At 38.5% G+C, this 18,479-nt stretch overlaps 1 protein-coding gene across 2 annotated transcripts in view; it reads left to right on the forward strand.

Annotated features, from left to right (window-relative positions):
- The window catches only part of LOC124166062 (SUN domain-containing ossification factor), a 113,977-nt gene that overhangs the window by 52,605 nt on the left and 42,893 nt on the right, over window positions 1-18,479 (forward strand). The gene's annotated exons all lie outside the window — the stretch shown is intronic.

The raw sequence follows: 18,479 nt of genomic DNA on the forward strand, positions 1-18,479 counted from the left end.
ACCGATTCCCCTATTGGCTAATCTCTTCACACCTACGTATATCTTCTCTTTCATACCCATATTTATTCGTTCCAGATATTTTATTCGAGGTCCTTTTCCGTTCTTGCCATCTATTTGTCCCTCGACGATTGTCTTCATCAGACGATCATGTCTCAAATTATGGCCTTTAAAATTTCTCCGGTATCTGATCAAGGTTTTCAAGAGGCTTCTCATTCTCCTCTTGTTAGGACTAGTATACGTATTAATGATACAAGTGTAAGAAATGTGATAGCTCAGATAATTTTCCCTTGAATTCCAGCTTTCAGGATGTGCTTTTTGTGTTTTCCACTTAGTCATTCTTCAGTGATCAGTGCCGGGAAATGATAGGTACTTTGTTTTCGTCTGAAGGGCGCGTTGTGTATTTATTCTGATAAATCGATGTAAATAAGTGCGTTATTGATATTTCAATAATGCAAATCATTAGCTGATTGTGGATACTTATCATTAATGTAAGTGTTCCTCCCGTATTCTTACCTGTCACGTGTACCTTTTAATTAGTGCCAATCGCACTAGAATAAAATTTCAGCGAACGGCTCTCCCTTTTCCTGTCTGAAGTGGTAATCTCACTTGATTATTTTAGTCGCGGCAATCTTTATGTTCTTGACATTAATCCACCACTGTATGTTTCCACTTACTATTCTCATTAACTTCTCTCATTGTTTTCCAATACTCTTTATTCTAATATATCTTTCGTTCATGTCAAATATTTTCCTGATATAAAAGCGGTGTGTAAATTTGTAGCAGTATACTCAGCTCACCACGTTGCGTTTATCTGCAATCCCTCGCGAAAGGCCAAGTCTTTTTGCTGATTTCGAACATTCGTGTGTCCCCAGTGTTTTCTGTATTCCTTCGTGTCGGAGAAATTCCAACGATTTTTCTCGAAGAGATGGTAGGGATTTACCGCTATCTCGTGTTATCAAGGCTATCATTTTCCTAAGGCCTGCCGCACTCCTATGAGCTTTTCAGTACTTTTGAGGCTGGTCAGGCCAGTGATATGCGCTGTTATAAAAAACTCTAAGCTTCTAGAAGCTTCTGCTTTAAAACTGGATTCTTTTATCGGAAATTGTCTTTTTATCACGGGCACAAGTAGCTGGCTGAGTAAGTTAACGTTTTCGGTAGCGGCCTTGAGCGAATGGTAATCATTAGATCTCGTCAAAGGCGGTTTTTTATATATATCTCGCAAAACTGTGTACTGAAATTTATATAAAATATGGACTACAATCCCCGAGTTATTCGTTTATTAAGCTCGGGTTCAGCTATATTTAGATGAGTACCATCACGCTTCTGTTGTTTGGTGCGCTTCCTTTTCCCAGCTACTCATTTGTTTTGCATATATTGTGAAAATTCTGAGTACAATTTCGTTTACGTAGTTATTTTTTTGCCTCGTGCTTGCTTGTACATTTTCTAGTTTTCGTCAGTGTAGTAATTACAATGCATTCTCAGAAATCTTTTCTCGAAAGGATAGGAAAAATAATTGGACATTATTCGCGTTTCTATTTGACGAAAGCGTATTTCGAGTCTTTACTTTGTAAGGTTAAAAGTATGTTGTGGAAATAGTGTAATTATCTTTGATGTAGCTCCTATTTTGCGTGCGTTACGTGCAAGCTTTAATTACTATGCCAATAGAAAATGATAATTATGAAATATTTTTCTTGCGGTACCATTTTATTTATTGCCACTATGAGTCGTTTCTTAAAAAAATACCATATTTTTTAACGGCTTCTTTAATCACACCGTGCCGGCGACCGCGGTTGAAAGTGATTTAGGGAAAATTTTGTCTGCCGCTTTCCCTGAGGCGTTAGCGCTCACGCGATCGCCCGTTATATTAATTCTACGCTTAGAATATGCGGATTCCTTCTCCGAAATGTCAGCGTAAGGAAATGCTAGTTAGGACGATGGAATTCTGCGTTATGTTCATCTTTTTGGCTATTGGTTCCAGTTTTATTTTTACCCTCTTCCACTTATTTTCTGAATATCATGCTTTTATCCTCTATTTATTTTTCTGTTGTCCTTTTGACATGGAATTGTAGGTAATGAAATAATATTTTGTAGTTAGTAATCAACTTAGAACAGTGCAATAAAAAGTTATTATTATTTCATGTTGTAAATTATCTGGTAAAATAAAGTCGAAAACAAAGCTATCGCTACTCGTATAAAATAATTTTATTACTTCCTATGCATCCTATTTCTTAAAATATGAGTGTTTTAAATATACACTATGTGTTTTTAAATATTTTTAAACTTTTAAAATATTTATATTGTTCCCCTAACTAATCATAAAATTATCAAATTATTATGACGAAATGCACACATCATTGCGCCGTTTGGCATCGAAAGTTCATGACGAACTAGACTCGTCATTACACGATTAGGCATCGGAAATTCCTGGCGATGTAGATTCGTCATTTCAGCGTTAGGGGTTAATCCAATTTTTTCTGTGCTTCCTTGTCACCGCCTCCTCTTCGCTTACATCTATCTTCCGCCTCTTCCATTTCCTCTTTCCGAACTCCACCCGAGGCAGCCAAGGCCTCTCTTTCTACTTCGCGGGCTCCATGACCTTGGTAGGTGGTGTTACTTGTCCGTCCACTAGCGTTCCACGCCGGCTTGTGGTGCGGGAGGCGACACTTTTAAGTCATCCCGTTCATGCGCAAATAGCATGAATCCTCGCTCGTTTACGTGAGATGTAATAGATAGTATTATTTTTTTCTTAGTAAGCCGCCACGCCGCGCTTCTGTTCAATTTATCCTGTCGTGCCTCCACCTGGGAGCGTGCGAATAGTATATACTCGACTACAGATGTTTGAGTACCTTCATCTCCACTTTCCATATAGGAACTGAAGTGTCCATGTGATCGAGTACCTAAGATAATATGGGTAGTTAAAATATTTATGATGGATTTGCCAGTCCAATGAATGCATCAGATCGGGGTGATTTCGTGGCTAGTGTTTGCTCTACTCTTTGAGGGCCAGGGTTTGAATTGTGGCAGATATTTCAGTGGCTGCCCGATCCCTGATCGAGTGTTTTGTGGAGGGCTCATTAAATTCGACATTTCATCCGTCGGATGGGACGTTTAGTTGTGATCCTCTTGGAGCCTTTCGTTAACTACTGGCTATTGCCGACGCCGGTTTTCTCAGCGCCCTTCATAGCCAACCCTTTCTTATGGACCTGAACTGTCGGTTTACTTTAAATACCTCCCTATAGACGAATATGGAAGCGTTCAAGTATCCACGTCTGTTCGGGAGGTAATAGTTTACTTAATAAATCTTGCTATCGTAGGCTTGAATTCCTGGAATTAGCTAATCATTGTGATCGAAGGCGAATTTATTTATGTAGAATCACATTTTGATCACATAACTCCATCATCAGGTACAAAACACCACGGTAAAATACAGGTATGGTTCATATTACTTAGTTTGCATAGGTATTCATGTATTCGTCTAGGATGTCGAGTTCCTAGAAGCATTATTTTGGGCACTCGACCACTTCGCTGTGGATTTTTCGGAGATGGTCCATCTCACGTAGGTCGCATCGGAGTGAGTCGCCTCTTTCGTTCGAAGGCTGACTCTAATGATTCCGGCTCGGCCATCGCTCATTTTCTGCGCTCGCAAACTTTATTCATTCGGGTCAGGGATTTTTCGGCACCGCGGGGCGTTTCGATTGTGGACCGTAGTGGTCCCGGTCGACCTTGCCGTATCAGCGTAGTTCTAACCCGGCAGTATCGTCGGTCGCTCCAGTGACCGTGATTCATTTAGATGCGGGGTTAAAAATATGGTGGTCAGACCTTTTATCTCTTCTGATGATCGAACAGCATGGTGCGCGGTGATGCTGAACACCGTCTGATTGTAGACAGATAAAATTGTGTACTTAACGCAAAATTTCCTGCGGTTATTATTGTTTTTGGTGTGTGCCGTGCCGTGAATGTTTTATTTAATGGATGCGTTATGTGGATAAAGTTTTGGCGACATCGTCGATATGCTTGCTGTCAGATATTGTTATTTTACGAAAAAATTATTATGGCTAATAGTTGTACTTTGAAAATTTGTAATCAGTCACGAGAAACACAATTTCACAAGGTAACTAGTTCTAATTACAAGTATAGTCACAGATAATTTTCGTAAAACCTTTTGAAAAATGCCCATGTAGGAGGTATAAAAAACGGTATTCATGTAGGAGGATTTAACGTTTCCTTAAAGTACAAGTTTTAAGCATTCCTTTGTGTTAGTACTTAGCTAGAGTTACGCGCGTAGGTATGCGTCATTTCACGCAAAATTCTTGGTATATTCCAGTCGGTGCTGTTATGGGAAGGTTACCATTACTTTCAGAAAGCAATTATTAGATTACAAGTGATTGTGGCAGTTTTCAAATGTAACGATTACAAGTAAAAAAACCTTAGATACAATCGCTACCGGTTACTGAGTTCCTTTCACTCGGTAAACTTCCATTTCTGCGTGTTGTTTATGGTAGCCTAAAGTAATCATAGATACCACTTTTGACTCTTTGCGTTTTAATTAGGTTACCAGATAGTCTGTATTTTTCTGCTGAAAAATAACTAAATTGTCTTCCACTTTCATTTTTCTGCGCTTGAAGTCAAAATTAGGACACTAAAAATTGATTGCAAGTCGAGACTGGTTATGAAGTAAGTTCCCTCTACGTATGATTCCATTCGAGACCTTAAATAGTACCATGATAGTACTGTATCTGTTTCCTTGAGTATAACACATAATTTACTGCTATGGCTATCCACTTGCTCAGCACATCCGATGAAATCATGATATGGTGATATTATTGCTATAATTCCAAAAAAATAATATTTCTATTACAAGTAATGATCCATGAAGTATAATGTGGTTAAACAAATGTAATAAATGAACAACTCCTCGGGTATCCAATATACACTAGATAGAATGGTATTTTTTTCCGACCCCCATTTAGCCCCCCCCCCCTTGTCCCAATCCTGGATCCGCCACTGCTTGCCATCCCTGCGAAATTCCTTGATGTTATGACTCATCGTCGTGGATTGCGTCTAATTAGCTGATAATGCAGTTGTTGGTGGTTTTAATGCTGATAGCAAATTCGTGTAATTAACCTTGATGCTCCTTATCCGTCTGAGATAAGTCTCGTTTCCTCCCTGAGTGTGCAAATGGAGCAAGGTGAAGCTGTCGGAAGTTAGCGGTGAGATGATATGCAGGCGTCCTTTTATTCCTTGCGTTATTTCATTCTCTTTTCACCCCCAAGTCATTTGGACAACATGGGATCACTACCTCCACTCGCACCGTTCAGAAAATCAGGTTAGTTACCGCATGTGTTATCGTGTCCCGTCATAATATCGAAGGTGATACTGGGGAAAACAAGTGTGCTGTCTATCGCTCTGCCCATTATTTTATCATTAGAATTTTGTATGCCAACTATTTTTATCTATGCAGCGGGGAATTTGGTTGAATTCAAGTCTTTTTAGTGATATTCATTCATATCGACAAGTGTGGATGGTAGAAAAGGACTCGAGAGTTGTTCATTTATTAAATTTGTTTCAATACTTCATATTTCATGGATCATTACTCGTAATAGAAATATTATTATTTTGGAATTATACCAATAATATTAGCATGTCATGCCTTCATCGGATGTGCTGAGCAAGTGGATAGCCACAGCAGTGAATTATGTATAATACCTTTGGTTTTATGTGGAAAAAAATATTATAAACATCATTCAATACCTTTGGATTTTTAGGGCATTCATTCCTGTGCACTATTTTGATATGAAAAGTGGTAATCATTGATTTCATTGACCCTGCATCATATGAAGTGTCAACTGCTTTGTTCAACGAAATAATGTCTTGATAAGATGTTTAATATCTTCATATCCATGAAATCCTATAGTTAGTTTGTTACTTCGTATAATTTGCCATCAATTGCGTCGATTTTGTCATAAAAATGCCACATTAAAACATCCTTCGCACATTAAACGCTTTATTTATATTTGATGCTTCAGGACCTGAATTTTTGTTTCGCAATTTTAAATGAAAATTTCCACCAGATTAGGTTTTATCCATATTAATTGTTTTGAGTATTGTGAAGATAATATTTCATATAAGATATCATTGAGGTAATTTTGCTGGAGCGATTTGGTTATCGAGAGAACTCTTTTACCTTAATGATGAGGAAATGAGTATGATATTTCGTTCGATGCATGAAGTTCAAGATATCGTTCTAATCTAAATCGGCAGCGGGTGAACTGAATGGATCATCAACTGATTTTTGTGGCCGCGACCATTTAATTTTCAGTTACCTTTAACGGGGAAGCGTGGTAGCCTTTTGGGCAGGTATTAAACTGCTGACACCGAGTTTAAATCCGGGTTAATCCTTTAGACACCTCCAGACAATAACTCTCGAAGTGCGAAGGTCCTCAAGACTCTTATCCTGAATATGAGGTATCACACGCCCGTGGCTTGGTGTCGGGTGAGCATTACACTGACATATCAGAAGCAATATTCTGATTGAAACCTTGATTGAGTGCTGCGTTCAATGCCGACATTTTATAAGCAATAGATTTTTTGTCGGCCGAAGTGAAAAAAAAAACTTGCAATGATATGTATAGGAGGTGGCCTTTCGGCCGTGAATCTTATTCGCGTTCATTCTTCAGAGATGACACCGTTTCCAATGAGCGAGTCGTATTTCACCATTCCACCAAGGCCGAGAATATGTTGGTATAATGAATGTATCTGTCAATCATCCGAGGATGATTGCGTTTGCGGCGATGATATTTTGAATAGATGTTTGACGAAGTCGATTTGATGTTTTTAAACCTCGAGTTATCTGCGCTAAGCACGACGCTTGTATACCAAGTTATTGTTAGTAATTGTACCGATGAACCACAATTTCTGATTGGAACCTTCATGTTTAGGTTTCGCTGTCTTTGTTTTTCCCAAGGTGCAGCTCTCCCTTCCCAGCCATCGTTGTGTACGCAGATGTGTTTGCCTCTTTCGTATCTGATCGTCTCGAGTGCCCTTACCTCCTCCATTTTAGTCCACTGTTTGACCTACCCCGGGGCCTAAATCGAAGGTGAGGCCGGTTTCCTTGGACTGTGTGAAGAGATCATGGTGGTCGTCTCGATGCCCGTGAATTCTTTGCCCTCTTTAACTGCGACGATTGGTCCATGGCACCTTTCGCTTTTCTTTCCGGATTTTTCCTTCTTACCTTTGCGTCAGGTGCTTCCTCATTCTCTCATGTCTACAGTTCTCCTTTATATTGCTAAGCTTCCTGAAAATAGCGTGCTATCCGATCGCTATTAGTGTATTCCTATTTCATATTTGGTTGCGAACTTTACCATACCTCATTTCGAGAAATGAAGCTCTGGTTCCATGCTTAGATGGCTTAATATTTTATAATCGTGGAAAAGTCTTTGTGTTCCTGCTAAGTAAATACTATTTATTTTATTTAATTAAGCATTTAATTATATAATTATAAATAATTAAGCCCTTTATTAAATAATTATATAAACATAATTTTACCACCATTTATTTACGTGCCAGAATAGGTGGATATGAAATGGCTATCTGTGAGTGGAAGTTTAAGCGCTTTCGAATAATGCATTAGTTTTCTCAAAATTTTTGAGAAATTTTCTCTCATTCAGCCACGTATCATATCGTCGTAAATATTTACTCAGAATTCAGTCACAGGTGCTAACCGAGGAAGGAACTCACCGAATAAATAAAGTCATGCCTGCTATCCGGCTAAATTCGCGTTTGTTAATTTTTCAAGAGACTTAAAAATTGCCTTAGTTTGGGTCTTCATTCTGAGCATTTTCTAAGAGAACGAATTTATACCGTTCTATCGAAAGCATTGTCTTTTTTCTTGATGTAGAATTTTACATCTTGTGAGATGTAGAATTCCTGTTACTTGGTTAAATAGTACAATTTAAAAGCATGTTTAGAAAGCCATTGCACTCTTCTACCCCTAACTCAAATATAGAAATTTGCATCTGTGAAAATATCGATGTATTTTTTTATTTGATGTACAGGGATATGTTACTAGGTCCTAGTCTGTTTAGGCCTAGTGTGCGTGAAAAAACTTGGAAATTTCACGTTGGTAACTTAAGTTTAAAAAAAGTAATTCATCACGAAAGGAGTGGCTTCTAGGGAGACTGATATTCCCTCGCACAGTGTAAGCCACAGATTTGACTTTTGCCTTTCATCGAGTTAAAATTTTTGACTTGTTGATGCAACTCTAGGGTCGTACAGGTGCAGAGAATGGCTATCAGTTGTGTAATCCCACAGTATTTGGCTACCGAAAGTTGTTGATTCAGATTACTTAGTGTATTTCGGTCCTGCTTTCTCTCCATCCCTCCAATCTGCAACCCCCTTCCCGTAGCGCGATATGACGTCTTCCGCCCACGTCTCCTGCCGGGCTGGCCGTCCGTCTTCGTAAACAGGACACGTCAGTGGTCACTAATTGCTCATTCGGTGTCGAGGGGATTATCCCGCGTCGTACTTTTCTTAATTTCTTGGCGAGTGACTGTGCCCCCACGCGGACGTTACTGTTAGGTAAGTTTTGTTTGCTTGCGAGAAGAAATTTTTCCATTATCGCCTTCAGTTTCTGCGAGAGATTAGTCCCTCTCGACTCTAAGGATGCCCAGAGGAATCATAACTCGTGTGTGTTGGGGTGTGAAGACGGCGGATTGGATTTATGAAATGCTTTGTGGCCGAGTATATTCCTAGTGTGGTGAAAATACTATTGTTTATATGGTGTGTGATGAACGGTTTGCTGAAAGCTTAAATTGGGAGTGAGCGTTGAGAAGACTGTTGTTTGCTGCTGTTTTTTTCACCGGTGCGCAGGACTGCTAAGTGGTTATTGTCTTCTGTGTTCACTTTCATTGCTATAAATTTCCTCATTTCTTATTTCTGGAATAGTGTCCAAGGTGTCTAAAGTGCATTATTTTGATGTGAGTCCCTCTTTTGGCTCCTTTATTATTCGCTTAAGTTTCATCGTAATCAACAGTGATCGATACTTAAATTGATTTGACGCAGCTCTCCAATGAGTTCTCCTATCGACTGATCTTCTGCATAACCTGCATGATTCTTCTCCATTGGATCCCTCATAGCCTGCTCCAAGTCCCGACAGAAGCGATAAATTAAGAGAGATATTTTGCCGAACGGATAGATATGCGAATTCCTTTTTTCCCCCGGACCATAAAGGACTTTAATAAACTCCAGTCGTAATTTCGTTAGAGCATTTCCTTTTTATGTGCAAATGACTGGTGTCCTAACACCCTCTGCCGCACGCCTTCTAGTTGGCTAGCGGGGTAGTATGTAGATGTACGTATCTCATCCATGGCCTACATCTGCCATTCTTCCCTTCCACTTGCCCTTTAAAAAAATATTACACGAAATACATTAGCGGAGTTCGTCTGCTATGAATTACACGTGAGAATGAATTTTCCAGGATTTTCGGGTTAAGATGGACTGTGAATGGCGGAAGAATCCATTGTTTTGAGTGACCTGAGTTCGCTTATGGATCACGTTGTTTCTTGAATCAGCAAAATATTTTTGCTGACTCTTTAAAGGTAAATCTATTGCTTAATTGCACTACATCTACATCTACATTATACCCTGCGAGCCACCTCTAGGGCGTTTGGCAGGGGGTGATCAATCACCAGCATGCAGCATGCATTTGGACTCACTAAAATGGTGTTGGATAATTATGAGAATTTAGTCCATTGCCGTAATGTTCGCTCTAGTAATTCGAAATAAGCAAGGCACAGCGGGAAAATCCTCGACCATACTCATCAAAAACACTTCCATATAATTTTTTCATTCAGTGGTAGACTATTTTGTAGACGGAATGGTTTTATTTCTGTCATTTCACATCGTGTGATGTGTAACTTCACTTACCTCCACGTGCCGCAATGTTAACGATTTCATATGGAAAAGAAATCGAACCGTGGAACTTTCTCTGTTGACCTCTTGCGGCCTTTATCAGTCATTTTTATTTTCCTCCAGGTTGAAACACGTACAAAAACATCAAATCGTCTTCACATTTCTAACCACTCGGAAAATTTTCGTCTAAATTTGAGGAAATTAGCGTAAGCGTTTTCGAGATATTTTGTATTTCTAGTGGTGATAAGTTGAAACTGATGAAATCTATAACTTTCAAGTTTCTCGTGGTCAAACGTCTCTTCCTCTCTTCTTTTATAAACTGCCAGCTCTACCAAAATCTTTCAGTTGTGCCATTGGATAAAACTGCCATTTCTACTTGATGACAGTGTATTCTAAGTGGAGAATAGTGATGATAGTGTACCCTGGTGTTACAATTCTTGGCATTGATTTGTTTAACGCTTGAAGTAGTTGGAAGGTACCTTTTTTCTTATAGGCTTTAATTCATGGTTCGTTGAGGCATAATTAATTTTGGCTCTGTGCAGTTCTTTTGGCTCATTATTAGTGGAGTATGTGCTCAAAACGAAGGCGGAAATGGTTGTATTATTAGTTTAATTGGAAGAATTAATGATTGAAGTGATAAAGACTCCCTTATCTTTCAAAGATCGACGACAATAGTTATTAAGAAGTTATTTTACTTGCGTTTCCATTGTAGTTTTACCAGTAAGTCCCATTATAATTACGTCGTCGTTGTGACATTTTTTCATATTTTTCTACCTATGGATTGGCGGCAGTAGTTTGCCTTAGCCACGTTGGTTTCGTACCTACGTGACTCTCATGAAGGTTGCTTCTTCTATTAATAGCTTGGAAGTCTTTTTTTTTTTTAGTCATAAGGGAAATGCCCTAGGGTTGTGGATAGAGCTTACTTTGAATCACCAGAATTAGGATTGTGTTAATGAAGCCTATAGCTTGAGATAAGACTTTGCATGAGCCAGGTGAAGTTAGTTATTCCAGTTATTGCTTAAAAAGAATCTAGAAAATTCGGTCGCTGCTTATTCAATGTACCCTTCTCTTTTAATCGCTACTTAATACGTTAAGATATAGTTTGTCGCGAAAAGATATGTTTGAAGCACATACTTAGTAATTTACTAAAAAAATGAAGAGGGTGTCGAAGGGGTTATAATTGCGATTATTTTTCGAAATATTCCCCTTTCCTAAAACAATTCACCTAGTGTCTTGTAATATTCATCAACATTTATCCATTTGAAGGTCGAGGGCTACTCTAGGATATAGGCAAAAATATTATTTTTGAAGGATGTGGTTTTAGCTCTGCCACCTCATCTAATTTCTAGCCTGAAAAGGGCTGATGCCTTATTGTTTCGTCTATGCATTATGTCGTATTTTTATTGTATATCTGGACATTCCAGCGTAAATTGTAAGTTGGAGAATAAGGGTACGTATGATTATAATAGAACTGTGCCATTTAATTAGCTATTCATATTGTCAGAGAGCTTTATTCGAATCTTAGCTAGGTTGATAATTTTTTTCTGCCCTCGCAGACGGTCGTCATTCATTATTTCTTTACGGCATAATAGTACGAGATCATGGCTACCTTACGGGCTCTTGTGCTCGCTAGGTCATCTTGGACCCTAATTACGTATGCTAATCCCTGTAACTTGCATTGGTCGAAGCGACCATTTGGTGTCTTCCTTGCTCGCCTCGTCGTAGTAGCCTTGCTTTCACTACTGCTCCTCACTGGAAGATAAACTTTTAGCCCACAGGCATTTCTATCGACAGAAAGACGAAGCTGAATGGACGATTGCAATCGCCTTCGTATTGTGCCACCAGTTCGAATCTTGCAGTGGACCGAACGACAATCGTTCGAAGCGGTGTTGAGTCTCCCGTTCTGTCTTTTCACGCATCAGTCAGGCAACAGCTTCGACTTTGCAGCGGGCTGTCTTACAGCAAACAATTCTGTGTGTGGCGCAGAGGTAATTGGTGAGACATTAAAATTAACAGCATTCATTTTCTTTCTACCTCGACAGCTCCAATGATGATTGCAGAAGTGTTCTTAATTGCCTGGTTAAAAAATGTAAGTTAGCTGCCAGACTTTGTATTTTTCAGTGATTTTGTGGCGATTTATTAAAACTTAAACACTACGCGTCACGACGCCTGAAGGTCATCTTCATGTGACCAGAAGATCACTTTTGAGCATCCAAACTCATTATTATAAAGTATTAGTTAATTACCAGTTGGTAGCGCAGTATCTAGTGGCCATTTATGTTAAACTATATTTACATGCGTATGAGCTGCGTTGAACCATTAATAGGACTGTTGACTTATGATGATGATATATTATTCCACAGAATATCGCCGATTTGAGTTGCTTTAGTTATTAGGTTGTGTTGGCATATATTTCTTGTCGTCAATGGAAGCAAGCCGTGAATATCCGTGTTGTGTCCGTCGGTATTTGCTATGTTCACCGTGAGGGGGAGAATTATCGCTTGAGTGCAATGTTTGCGAGCCTTTAGTCCTTGTTTGTTTCCTCATCTTTCGGGCTTTTCACGCAAAGATTTGCCCAACGTCTGCCATTCCGAGCTACGAAATGACAGTGCTTTCATTCACCTTCGGTGATTTGTTTGTGGTAGTATCGTAGCGAGGTTTATTCGGTTCTTCTGCCCGTATCTTTGGTTAGAATAAAGGGAAATGCGATACTCTAGTTTGAATTGGTACTTAAACCCACAATTTGTAATGTGTGTCCAAAAAGGCCTTCACCATCCCTTATAAATGCATTTACCTTAGAGTGACTGGGATTGGGTTGACAGTTTAGTGGGAAAGGATTCATAGGGAGAAATTCTTGTGTCCGTTTTACAAGAAACATTTATAATGGCTGAAGGTATAGATTGTTGGGAAAATGCTGCGGACATGTCATGATGATATTCCTTAATAGAACTGGTGAAGAATAGAGGTGTGTGAAAATGTATTGGCATCAACAAATTTTAAAAACATTGTCAGCGTAAAGTAATTTTAATTTTTTTTACTTCTTCCTGCCTTTATGGTAGCTGTATACTAGTGAGGAAAAACAACTTCCAATCGTGCATAATCCTCAGAAATAAGGGGATTATTTGGTTCAAATTATGTCCTTTTGTTAGTAATGCAACGGGGTATTATTTTCTCAATGAATCATGTAGTCATGTGTTATTTTTCAGACGTGAAAATCCTTACGGATAATTTCGTAAATATTCTTGCTTCATAGAGCAGGGCTGAGAAAGGCGTATATAAGGATGCTTATTCTCAGATTACGATGGTTAATAAATTCAAGAGCAAGTTTTATTCAATCGAGGTATTAGACAGTGGACACTAATCGGATCACAGACGCAGTAGCCACGTATGGAATGAGATACTAATAGTATTTGAATCTTGTGTTTCCTCGTTAGGCGGCATTACTAAGGACCATTGCATCCTTCACAACTGCTGGTTCGATATCATTCTTTTGCTTTCCTATCCTACAAATAAGAAGTCATCATCTTTTTTATTTTCAAGTTATCGCGTTATATCGTGCCGTGATTTCATGTTACTTACCTCTTCCGTAGCGAATAACCTGGTACGTCATTTCAGATTGGTTAGCCTTTCTTTAAGAAATATTAATGCTATGAAGTCGTCGACGCTTTTCGCGGCGAACTATCAAAGCAATCATTGCTTTAAGTGCAAATGGGAAAATTCTTATCATATTATGTGTGTTATTTGACAGCCTTGCAACGAAACAATGTATCATTTATTATATTTGTTGTATTTATTTTACCCATCGTATAAGGAATTAAATATTTCTGGCGTTACAGAATACACTTAATGCCAAAGTTTCGAAACGGTAAATTTATTGAAAACTAAAACTTAGTTTTTAAAATCTTGAGTGAAAGTTGCTATAATCATTAAGTAATTCCAGCGTTTTTGTTGTTGAATTTAAGTCGTCCCTTAAAGGCGCGTGAGATTGGAGTGTTTGCACATGCTTGTTTGATTATCCCTGAATTCCTGTGTTAATAACTTAGGTTGTGGCATTGCCATATTTGAGGTTTATGGGATCGGTTGAAATAAATGAGTGTAGAAAGAGACAAGTACTTTTCATAATGTTAAAAATCAAAGATTTCCACCGAAGTACGCCGGAAACTATCTTTTATATAAGATTTCAATAGTGGGTATGTTTCGGTGGCAAAATTTCACATATCATTTAATTTGCTTCGCTAATTACGAAAGAAATATTAAAAATAAATGGGCACATGGGGTCAGAGTTAATCATTACCTTGTGTTTTTATGTGTAGTTATGTCTCTCCCATCAGTGTACGGAGAAAAGTCATGATATATGTGGTATTTCAGGTATTCGCCAATTATCCTCATTCGCGATCTTTCCGTGAAATAATGTGACTTGCTTTTGCGTTTTACTGGATTTGCAGAGAAGCCTCAAAGGAGGTCTGGCCTCGAGTTAAGTTTGTTAGAGTAATGATGGTCAAGGTTGAATTTCTGTAATTCGCGCGAAGGAGAATGTGGAAGCTGGGTGTTTCTGACGAAAATCGGCGTTTCATGTCGAAATCAAAGAAGCCTTTTTACGTTTTAGTATCTATTTGATTACATGTTGGTGTAGGAGATAGCGTAGAGCTGTGAAGCGATAAGTGAAGCCTTTCTTTGTTCATTGCTGTTGGAAGTAGACAACGATCTTTTTTCATAGGCTTTTCCAAGCTTTCTTTCTCCCGCATGCAATGCAATACTGTAACTTTTTCATCTTTAACGAGTGGTATCTCAAACTGGCTTGTTTTTTAAACTCGTTTGGTAAACAATTATCTGTCGCACTGTTTTCTCTTTGTCTTCTGTCATTGCAGCATATTTATCTACGTTACATCATTCAGGTGTAACGTGACCATCTCATCGCATTATGACTAACCCGAACCCGAATAGATTCTTCATGCGTATGAAATATGTCTTCTTTTGCCTTTATCTCCTGTGTATCTCCGTCAATTTCGAAGTTTTGGTGTGTATATTCTGTTATCATAGTTTCATTATTAATCGCGCCATACCTAATTCAGTTCTGTACCTTAACTTCAGCCATACCTTCTTCGATTGTGCTTCATTAGTCATCGGCTCAGTTTCTTTGTTTTGCCGATTTTAGACTGAAACATTCCGCTATATTATGTATTGTATTTGGTATGGTTAAGACCGTGTTATTACACAAATATCGAACTCAAGCCATTTGGTGAGAATACTGTGAAGTTCTCGTAAATATGTATTTTGATCAAAAGCGCTCTGCAATAACCAAAAGCGGAGGTCAACATCCCAACCAACAATTAAAACCCCCAATCTCTGTATTAATTTGGGAAATGGGGAACGTTTTTCCAATCAACCTCATCAAATACATATGAGTAGATTTAAGTCCTAATACTTCTCCTTCTTCATGAGTTTTAAATGTAAGATTAGTAAAATTTGAAATCGATGTGAAGAACATGAAAACAAAGGCTTCGTCGTAGTCAGCCAATCAGACCCATCACATGATATGGGATTTTGCCAATTCAATCTTGGTCCCACTGGCAGTTGCCAATCACCAATGTTTTTCATATTTACTCCGAAATGGAAACTGCTTGTTAAACTGCTTATCTAATTCGTTTCTGTTGGCTGGGCGTTTTCGTCGCTTGACTCAGTGGTCATGAAAATGTCTACATCCTTCCTGTAGAAAATTGCTTTCAAGTTATCGCGAACATTTATCTGTTTTCACATATTTTATTCCGGGTGAAAAAACTTCCGTCTGGCTTGATATCTCTAGGGATACGGTCTGATTAGCAATCCCCTGGTATGCCAGCATGTTTTATAGTCTCTCCCCTGGAATTTGTTTTTTAAAGTATTTTTTTAGCCGGAATTATGGACGAAATCCTTCAATTGATCTTCCCGCGTCGACGCGTTCAATCGGGGCTATTGATTACCCCGCGTGTATACCGGTGATAACTATTGGGTGTGCCGACTAGCGTGATTGCCTGCCTCTCTCCGTCTGGGACATGCATATGCGCCTAGCATCATTTTCTCTTTTCATGTCCCGAATGCAGTCGAGCGCGGTACTCAGACGTGGAATCTCTTTTCATCATCCACGCTTGTGTAATACACACGCGGAAATTATCGTTCTCGGGAAATATGGTACATCGAACGGTGCGGGAGGGCTCGAAATATTTGTCGCTTGCAGTCCGCCCCAACGGAAATTGGGTCACTGCGAAATCGGTGCCCCGTTTCCCCTTGACTATGCGGGTACACAGAGTGTCATGGACACTCAATAGTGTACCAGCAATACTCATTATCAAAGCCATATATGTACATATTTCGATCAAAGCCATTGGTCTATTTTTATCAGGTGAATAGGTTGTATCTCGATCTTTAAAATATCTTTTATCTCGGAAAGTAGTCATTAGTGTTGTAATTAATTAGTATTTAACTGTCATTTCTTTATCCATTTTTACTACCGCCATAATCAGGACTGGAGACTTTTTCTCCTCTCCTATTGATACATTCTCAGGATTGACCTTTTTTGGTAGCTGTTTTAACAAGAAGAAGTTTCATCATTACTTATAAACAAGTAAGATGTATCTGTTAATTTCAAATATATCGAAAAAATATAAATATTCTGTAAATTGTGATTTTCACTAGAATCCATTCCAAGTTTTATTTTGCTTTGCTTTAAATTACTGTTAGAATTCTGTGAAATCTTCGAAATTTAATATTTCCCGTAACATTTCACGAAAAATACATCCGTGAAAGGATTTGCCTGCAACTTTCTCGTAAAAAAATAAACATCTCCTACATCACGAATTGGTAGCATGTGTGTTTCTTCTCTTGGCTATTGCCCGCCTTAGAAGTAATTTATCTTATATGGGTTTCGTTTCCTGACCAAAAGTGTTTTTTAGACTCCAGAATATATAATTTATCAAATTTATCACGTGATGCATCTTCTACTCGACCACTCTGACATGAACCTTCGTTTAGTCATTCGGTAGCTTTCGTAATCGTTCGAATCCATTGTCGTTTCGTATTAGTGAATGTGGCGCCGGTTGATTGGAATACTTTTTGACGAATGTTGTTCGTTTAATTTCGTCGGAAGCAGTGTGATTGATGGCCGTCATCTTTCGTATTTGGGCGGCTCTCTCGGAATGCGCTTTAATTTTAATGTGTATGGCGCCGCAGGGATAGGAGTGGTGGGTTCACTGCCCCCTCATCTGCGGTTCAGTCACGTTCTACTGCGGTGGCGCCCCGTTGGGAACGTGTGCTAGTAATAAAGCCCTGTGGTATGCCATTTTTTCATTGAGAAATATTGTTATAGTTATTCGTGGATAGTTCCACCCTTAGCTTGCTTGCGTATCTTACTTACTGATTACAAGGGTATAACATTTATGTAAAAATATCGCTATGCAAGTGGCTCTTCGGGGATCTTCATCGATCGCCTGAGTTCATTTTTCCTCTTGCATTCAGCTCTTTCGTAATATTATATTTCCAAATTCAAGGAAAGTATGCCAGCAATAAAGCGTTGTGGTATGCTCCTTATTCATTGGGAAAAATTGCTCTAGTTATTCGTTGACAGTACCACCTTTAGCCTGTTTTCGTAACCTTACTTATTGATTGCATGGGTATAAACTTTGTGTAATAATATAGCAATGCTAATTACACGTCGGAGGTCTTCATCGAGTACCTGCGTTCATTTTTCTTCTTGCATTCAGTCCTTCGGCATTATTATATTTCCTAATTCAACTACAGATTGTAAATGACCTAGAAAACTAGGTTTTAGCAAATAGATGTCAATTTCACTTAGCCGATAATATTTCATCCAGCCATGTTTTCTTCTCCCAAATATCAGACTCTCTTAGATTACCTTATAGTAGACTTACTAGAGCTGTTGAGTTTATATATTTGAGAAATGAGATATTACAAGGATGAAATTAAAAAATTGTATTTTGCTCCCTGGATTTGACTTATTCTCTCGACGTTCTCTCGCATCTGGGTCTCTTCAGTCGATGGATTTCCGTACTATTACACCACTATATTTAAAATTAAAACCATTTTTTTCATTCCAATTAGTTTTTATTGCAATTGGAAATGCTTTTTTAAGTGGGTTTCTTCTTTTGTAGAAGTAATTGAAAGCTATACTCGATGTCTATAGCGATGATTTTACTTCCGTTTTAGAAAGCCAAGGTTAGTGTTTTACGGGATTAATCGTTATCATTCAAAAATTCTTTCCTTTCAAATTGCCTTTATATGATTTCTGGTTTTTTCATGCTCAAGGCTATTTTTATATTTTGTCTACAATAATTGTGCGTTGGAAAAAGAAAAATTGTGTTTTGCTGCCAAGTATTTTAGAATTATTCGCTCAGCATTCTTGAAAAATTCGCACAGCATTCTGGAAAAATTCGCACCTGGATCTTTTCAGGCAACGGCTTTCCTTCCTCTTTTAGAATGCCTGTTTTTCACTATCAAATTCTTTGGAGCTGAACCGAGTTTGGAGCGTTTGCATCAACCGCGAGATTTTGTGGGATGAGCAGAAATTCTCAGTCATC

The sequence above is a fragment of the Ischnura elegans genome, chromosome 9 (genome assembly GCF_921293095.1).
Source record: "Ischnura elegans chromosome 9, ioIscEleg1.1, whole genome shotgun sequence".
Classification (NCBI taxonomy): domain Eukaryota; kingdom Metazoa; phylum Arthropoda; class Insecta; order Odonata; family Coenagrionidae; genus Ischnura; species Ischnura elegans.